We start from the raw sequence: 8,258 nt of genomic DNA, 5'->3' as shown, positions 1-8,258 counted from the left end.
GTCTCTTAAATGTACCAATATTCGAGCTAAAACTATTCTAGCTAATTATAAGTGTGATATTTCTCTGTCCACTTAATGATAAGTTGGTAATTTTTAAAAATTTTCTCCGACTTTCAATGATATGTTATTTCACAAATGTTATAAGTTGAAGGTTTTTTTTATTTAATTTATTCTTGCAACTTTAAGATTTTTTTTTATGTATGAAAAGTTTGAAAATAATAGAAAAGAAATTTTAAAAAAAAGTATTTTTCCCAGTGTGAAAATGAAAAAAAATTTATTTAAAAAAATTCCAAATATTCTGGTTAATTTTGTTAAAACTTAAACTATCTAATCCATAGCACTATTAATTGTACCATAACATTTATTCGTGTAAAGAATGTTCGATATTTGTTCTTAACTTTAACCATTGAAATAAATCCTAAACCAAACGTTAAAAAATATTCATGGATTTAATAGATACATATTTATGGAAATTTAAAAATAAATGCTCTCTAATCATTTACAAACTTAATACATTTCAAGAAATAAGGTATTTTAAGAAAATTAATAATCGCAATATGAAATTAGTTGTAATTAAGTAAAAGATTGCGATTAAATCAATGTTTTTTATCATAAATATCATCTTAATACTAATTACAAGTCAACAAGCTTACTTAATATGTTATTTAATTAGTATTTATGATAAGACATTTATAAATTAATTAATGTGATTAAACAAAGTGTTTTGTGTTTGTAAAAGCTAATTAATGATTGTCAATGAAAAACCAATTTGACGCTAAAACTCAAATGTCTTATTTATGTCTTTTCCATTTGTAGCTTTAACTGTTTTTATGCGAGAAAAACGAAACTGAATTAAATGGAATATAAAAAGATACTAATGGTTTGTTTATAAGGGTTACTTATATTATCAAGGATGTATTTATAGGGTTTATATTGCAGAGTTGCCGCCAACATTGTTTCAAATCGAATTTTAATGTCTCAATTTTCATAATTAGCTGCAATATAAGAGATTTTTTTTTCCAAATTTAGCCTAGTTTTAACATGTCACATTGCATGTTTTACAATGTTATGAGTTTGTGAGGAAAGAGCATTCGATAACGTCAACTCTCAGCTATCAAAAGGTTTCCTAACATTTTATCGTGTTAGTATGTCTTATATACTAGGGAATCTATGTTTATTAAGTCTAATGGTAGTAACGCCACAATACCCCCCCCTCCCAATCAGAATTTTATCAGGGATAGAATTCGATGAACGGATACCTCTAATTGCATTATTTACAAAAGGCCGTAAAAGCTGTATTAAGTTCACGGAGTTTGTTGTGAGAGCTGTATTAACACTATACATACCATAACTGGTCAAATGACCGTTAAAGAACTTCTGCATCGAAAATGCGCTAACCATCTTGCACATTTGACTTCATGACTTTTTCTAACAATTATAAACAGTTAATGTATTGTTTTTCGGTATTTTGTTTGTTTCGAATAATACTTTTATACCTATTTTTACCACAACCGGTCATTTGACCGGCAGAACAATTTATTGCTTTACAAGGATATCGGATCAGAAATGACGATGTCATGCGTGTTCAACGTATTGCATTCGATGAGTTGCACATTTCTGCAAAAACTTGCGTAGTTAGTTCATTCAGAATAACTGAATTAAAATTTCAAGAAAGTACCTAAAATTTCAGATTGACATTTTTGTGTCAGAAAAAGTGATCAGTTGCTTATTTTATTTTGATAGATTTACTTCATTTCTAACTAACTTAGTTTGTATCGAGATCGAAACTATCGAACAATAAATGTCGAAACAGTCAAGGCAGCCCAAGTTCTTGGAAGAAATAACATTAATTATAAGAATAATTATATTCTTATAATAAGAATTATAGAAATCGTTAAAAGAAATATGTTTGAGGAAAGTGTACAATGGAAACGTACCTGTATATGTAAAAAAATGCGTTGAGTAATAAATTAAAAAAATTCTTATTGTTTGCGTTTGTTATACATACAAATTGGCAATATAAAATTTTGTTCAATTACAATAAAGTTTCAGTTTATTTCCTTCCTAACATCCATATTTCATACATTCAATCAAGAAACATATAGTCCGGTCATTTGACCGACTATGGTAGAAATAGGTAGTGTTGGTATGTTTAGTGTTGCTATTAACGGTCGAGCGTTTGCAAGAATGCCGCCGTTGTGTGTGTAAATGAGACTGAGAAGTAAGAGGACGCGCAGTCACAAATAGGAAGTCAACTCTTTGAGCTTACCATTGAAGTGCGGATGATCATGTGACGTCTACAAATGCCAACCCTCATCTATTCTAAAAGGTACCTCATGATGGAATAGAGTTAGCATGCTTTATATACTATTGAATTTATGTTTATGAATTGTAGTGGTAGTTACGCCACAAGTTCACTGAAACCCCTCGTTAGTGTGAACAATAAAATATTCGCAATCATAACCAGTGGTCTGAAAAACTACATTTTTGTAGTTTACAACAATTATAACTACTTTGCTACACAAATAGTTATCTACGACCTCTTTTAAATGCAGTGACTACAAACTACTTTCGAATTGTAGTGACTACAAATTACTTTAATAAGACGAACGGGAGAACTTAATTTGCACACGTGTTGAAAATGATTTTGAATAAGATATTGGATTACATTAAATAAAAGGGAATGTTTATTCATGTTTACAAAAGCGAGTTTGTTATTCCGAAACACTTTAGAATTTGTTCACTTAACCTTTCTCGACAACGAATGTTTAATTTAAAAATTGCGAAATACTTACAATTTTTTTTTTATTGTTTTATGCAATTTTATTTCGTAAAAGTAATCAAGTACACCGAAAATAAGTCCCTTTCCTTTGAAATAATAATGTTTCACATTAGCATTTGAAAGTGTGAACAAAGTGATAATCTATTTTTCGTAATACCTAGTTTGAATATTAGTTATAAGTGACAGGCAAATTCTGTTAACGCTCAGCCACAGGGTCATTTTCATTGCATTCATGGACAGATCCGTGGAGATTTGTACCCATCAAAAAATTAATTTCGTTAGAAATTTCTAAATTAACCTAAAAAGTAGTTTCCAGGCATCACTGATGACTAAACTACAAAAAGTAGCGACTACGGTAGTTTTTCACTATTGCAGTTAGGTGCAAAGCAGTTTGTTCTAAGTGTTGAATTATAGAGGGCAGCAGAAATTTGCATGGCGAACTGCAAAATCTTTGAACATTTTGAACGTCAAAAAGAAAATATTAATTTTAGAAAAATAAATTGATGCAGATTTTAATTTTTACTAAAGTTAAAGAATCTAAGCCTAGGTAATTGAAGTTTAATAATTACGGAGTAACTGAGATTTTACTCAAACAACGAATTACAAAATTCTCGCTTTATAATTTCTTAATGTCTTATTTAAAGTTCAGTTATTTAAGGTTAGGAAGCAGACAAATTTTGCTTGATTTTTATTATATTATTTACCAAATATTTGCTCAAGTACACGACCTTAAATCACAAGAATTTATGAAGCGATATATTAATTTAAAACTTTAATTTTTCAATTTTCCTCTGTTTAAACTAAAAGTAGACTTAAGTACTTAAAATATGATCGACTTACAGTACAAGTGACAAGTTTTTTTATTCAAACAAATTTAAAATTTTTAAACTCGTAAAAGGAAACCGTTTAGAAGTTCGTATCTCATTGAAAAATTCGCCTAACAATGTAGCTAAAGGACAGAGGTGAGGAACCAACACTTTGTTTGACTTTTAATTATACAAATTTACTTTTTTTAAAATAAACTTAGTTATACCAATTTCGACCGAATCAGAAAAATTCATTTAAGGGAAAAATCTAAACTTTGAGACAGTTTAGAACCACATTAAACAGATAAGCTCTTTCAAAAAAATTTTGTGCTAAATCATTTAAGCTTAAGTCTCAAATCCAGAATTTTGTGTATTTCTTTATATTCATTATTAAAGTTGTCCTCGCAGCTTTTTGCCAATCAGTCTCAAAACATCTACAACATGTTACATTCATTTCAAATTGGCCCAAACTATTTTCATGTGAAAGCGGATTTTTACAGAAACCTCAAAAAATTTTATTTTTAGCGAGAGTGTTAAGTACAGAAATCCTTAATCATAAAATAAAGACAAAATCGAAAATTCATAACCAAAACAATTTTATTTATACTAAATATAAATACATAGACCAGTTAGATTTTTAAATTTGTCTTATTATATTTTAAGAATAATTGTTCAAACGCAAGATTAAATCTATAACCAAAATACATTTATTGAACATAGTATAGATAACATAGTAATATTTCTTTCAATTACAGCATTAGTTTCGAACACTAGTGTATTACAATTATACATCATAAACATTTGTCACTAATTTGTTTCGTTAAAAAATTTAGTAAACAAAATCAGGATTTATATTTCCTTCATTAAAACATTAAGTCAGGTGATTAATAAATTCTAAAATTTCTGATATTAAATTTCTGACATTATTGATATCTGATATTAAATTTCTGACATTATTGATATCTGATATTAAAGCTAAACATCAACTTTATCTATCTTGTTAAACGGTTTGTCTATTTTAAAATAGAGCTCTACTGCATTATGTTCGTCGTATCGTTACGAAATTCTGCGATTAGAATGTTAAACTTTAAAATTGAGTCAACTGTCATAAATTTAGAACATTTGTTACATTTAGATAGCTAATTATTTAAACTGGCATTTTTATTCAATTCTTTTAAATATTATATGCTTAACTGATTTAGATTAATTTTATAATAGCATATAATTGGAATAGTAGAGCTCTATATTAGAAGTTTTCTATTTAAAGTTTGCGAGTTAAAGACAGGATGAAAGAGTTTGAAATAAAAATACAACACATCTTCCCTAATATAGCAGTTTTGCAACGACATACATCAACAGCATTGACATTATGAAAAAATATATAAAAATTAATGAATCTTTTCAAGTACTCATATTTGATAGTATTAATTTCATTTTAAAGAATACGCAGAGATTACACATTTTACATTAAAGACGGATTATACATAAAAACTAAAAAACAGCAGAAAACGCTCCTAATATACAGTTCAGGTTGATGTCAATTTAACATATACAAGATATCTAGGAAAAACTAACGTTTAGGATTTCAGTAAGCCTAAGTTGCGCCTCAGCGCAGAGCTTTAGTTGCGCATAGAAATAAAATAGTATTAAATTAATAGTATAAAATAGTAATTACTAGACTAAGTGCATGATCATCATTGGGTTAAAAACTAAGTTAAAAAATAGAAGTTTGAGTAAAAAGTTCTTGATCATTTTACTTTGGAATTTCCTTATAATTAAAATTGCTATCAATTTATTGTATTTTACAAACTAAATTACAACTCGTACCTTTATTAAAATCAAAGCAGCACTGCCTGCCTATTCGAGCAGTACATAATTTCAACTTAGCACATCAGGCACACAGATTTACACAACAGACAGGGTAGAATTTAAATAATTTAGAAAACTTGTATGAGCTGTCGACAAGTGCTGAGCACCTTAAAAAAAACTCAGTTTACGTCAAATATTTATGCTTATAATTTAGACTAAAATATTTTAGTCTGAAACATTTTTAACAAAGCAAACCAGAATCTTTAAATCCAGCTTATCAACACAGATCACGTTACAATTTGCATTGGTTCGTCCTTAGATCTTTAATTATAAAGTTATTTAAAAATATTCCACAAATTATAAATGCCTATAAATTTATCAGTACTGTTGATCATCTCACATAGTCAAAACAGAAAAAAAAACTACCCGATAACGAATGTAGTTTGCTATAATAAACCCATGAAAAATCTCAATACTTAGTACTATGACCTACGTACTTAAAATGTTATCTGTTAATCGATCTCTTTCTGTAGCTGAGCAACTACAAACCAAGAAGAGAAAAGAGCAGAGATTTCCTAAATATAACGGCATCAGAAGTTCCAAACTGCTTTTTAACTCGCTCAAATTTGTAATGATTAAAAATAAATTTTATATATCAAACTTAACATTATTTTCCCTTACTGATAACAAACACCGAAAATTTGCAAGCATTCCATATGGGACAGTCGAAAAATTTCAAATAAGGGTGAAAAGATTAGAACTAGGAGGGCAAACTGGTAGCATATAACTTTTGGCTAACAACCCTGGCAGCTAATAGACTGGTGTGGAACTTTTATTCTAGTTTAAATTTCATAATATGCTGCCTTCTAATTGATTTATTCTGCCTCTTATATATTTTGCTTTCGCAAAAACAATTTTTAGAACTCATTAACACTTTAGTTTATTAGGAATCTACACTTTTTTTCCGCTTAGAAAAGGACACTAATATTTTAGTAAAATTAAGAGACCTGCAAAAGTAAGACTTGCGTAAATATTTTGATGAATAAATGTGTTTTAGTTTCTACTGGATTGCATCCTTGAACACAGCGAAAACTGGTGTATTACAGGATAACATTGCCTTGAATGGGGAAAGTGAGTTAAGAAAAGGTGCACTAACTGCTATGTGGTATTGAGGATAACTACTTGGGCTTTGTAGATATTTGGTTCACATTTTGTTTTGACTATCTCTGAAATGTTAAGATTTTATCAGAAAATTTTTTTAAAGCTGCTAAGACTAAGATAAACATGATTCTAAGAATAAAGTTTTCTTTTAACTCTATTTCTAGCGCAAAATTAACTAAAGAAACTAAAAGTTTATTATAAATACTCAAAATACTTAAATTGCAAAGGTAAAGTTTGAAAGTCCCCAGGAACGGTACAAATTATAACACTAAACTTTCACAATAAAGTAATAAATTATTTTGTAAGATATTGAGTATTTATTTCTTTATAGAGTGATTTGTTTTACTAAAAATTCCCCGTTTCTAAAAAAATTTAGATTTTGTAACTTTAAACTATTAAGTATTTGAAAAAATTCATAATGTATTCCTTAAAATAAACAGACTGCTCTTCATACTATTTGACTTTCAGTAAGCCTGATGTACTGTAATGGTTAAAATTTTTCAAAAGTTATTATTAAATCTCAAAAAACTAAATGCGGCTCCTATTCTGAAAAATGTAATTCACCTATTTCTGAATGATTATGTTCTAAACGAAAATAAAGAGCTTATTTCACTACTGAAGCAGCAAGTTAGTGTTAGGGTAATGTTAAAGTAAGTTAAGTGATTAGTAAATTAGGTATTATTTGCTACTCCAGTTGCAAAAATAAGACTCACATTTCTACAAACTTACGAAAATTTTTGGCAAGATTAAAAAAATTTAAATATCATCAATCTTTAAAAATATAAAATAACATTTAAGTACTTTGATAAAAAATCTCACAATTCGTAAAAATTTAAGAAACTGGCAGTTTTTACTTTTAACGCGTATTTTCTAAAGTGGTTTTAAATTATGTATCCCAAATTTTGAATTAATCTAAAAGTAATATTTGTATTCAAATTTTATTTTTGACGTCAACTTTACCGAGTCTATATACATTGGTTTTAATATTGATATTTTAATTGTCAGTTTCAGTATGCAGAACAGTAAACATGTTTATTTAACTCCCTCTGTTTCCTGAGTATATTTAATAGTTAGCTTTTAATCTTGTTTCGTAAACTAGATATTTTAAATCTTATATTACAAGTTTAACTATACTAATTCTGTATTTATGAATTGAAAATTTTTAATTTAAATCCTTTAAATTACTAAAACTTATTCACAATAAGTACATTATATTTGGATAAATTTACGTAATGCAAAAGTTTTTGAAAATTATATTTTAAATGATATTTGTTTTTAAAGACAAATTAAAGATATTTCAATGGGTAATTGTTATTCGAGAGCTTTCGATAATATTTTCTTACTTTATGAAATTTGCACAACATAATTATTAAATCGGTTTATATTTATTGCTGATTTAATTATTTGATTGTAATGATATCTATCCTAAAGAACTAAAGTTAAGACTAATTCAGAAAATAACTGCATAAATTTTAGATCTTTATATTAAATCTGTTAACAATAAAATTTTCATTGGATTATATGATAAACTAATAACATTTAAGTTAAAATCTCTTAACACATTTTAATTCCAACCTTTACTTTAAGATTTTTAAGAATATTGTGATTAGTTAAATTCTTAGGTTTAAATTTATTTGAAATAATAAAGCGGAATTTCTTTCAGCTATAGGGACTTTCAGGATTACCTTTGAGAATAATAA

The sequence above is a fragment of the Parasteatoda tepidariorum genome, chromosome 4 (assembly GCF_982258835.1).
Source record: "Parasteatoda tepidariorum strain Cologne lab strain chromosome 4, Ptep-v5.0, whole genome shotgun sequence".
In the NCBI taxonomy this organism is placed as follows: domain Eukaryota; kingdom Metazoa; phylum Arthropoda; class Arachnida; order Araneae; family Theridiidae; genus Parasteatoda; species Parasteatoda tepidariorum.
The sequence above is the reverse complement of the archived record's forward strand: the minus strand, read 5'-3'. Positions refer to the sequence as shown.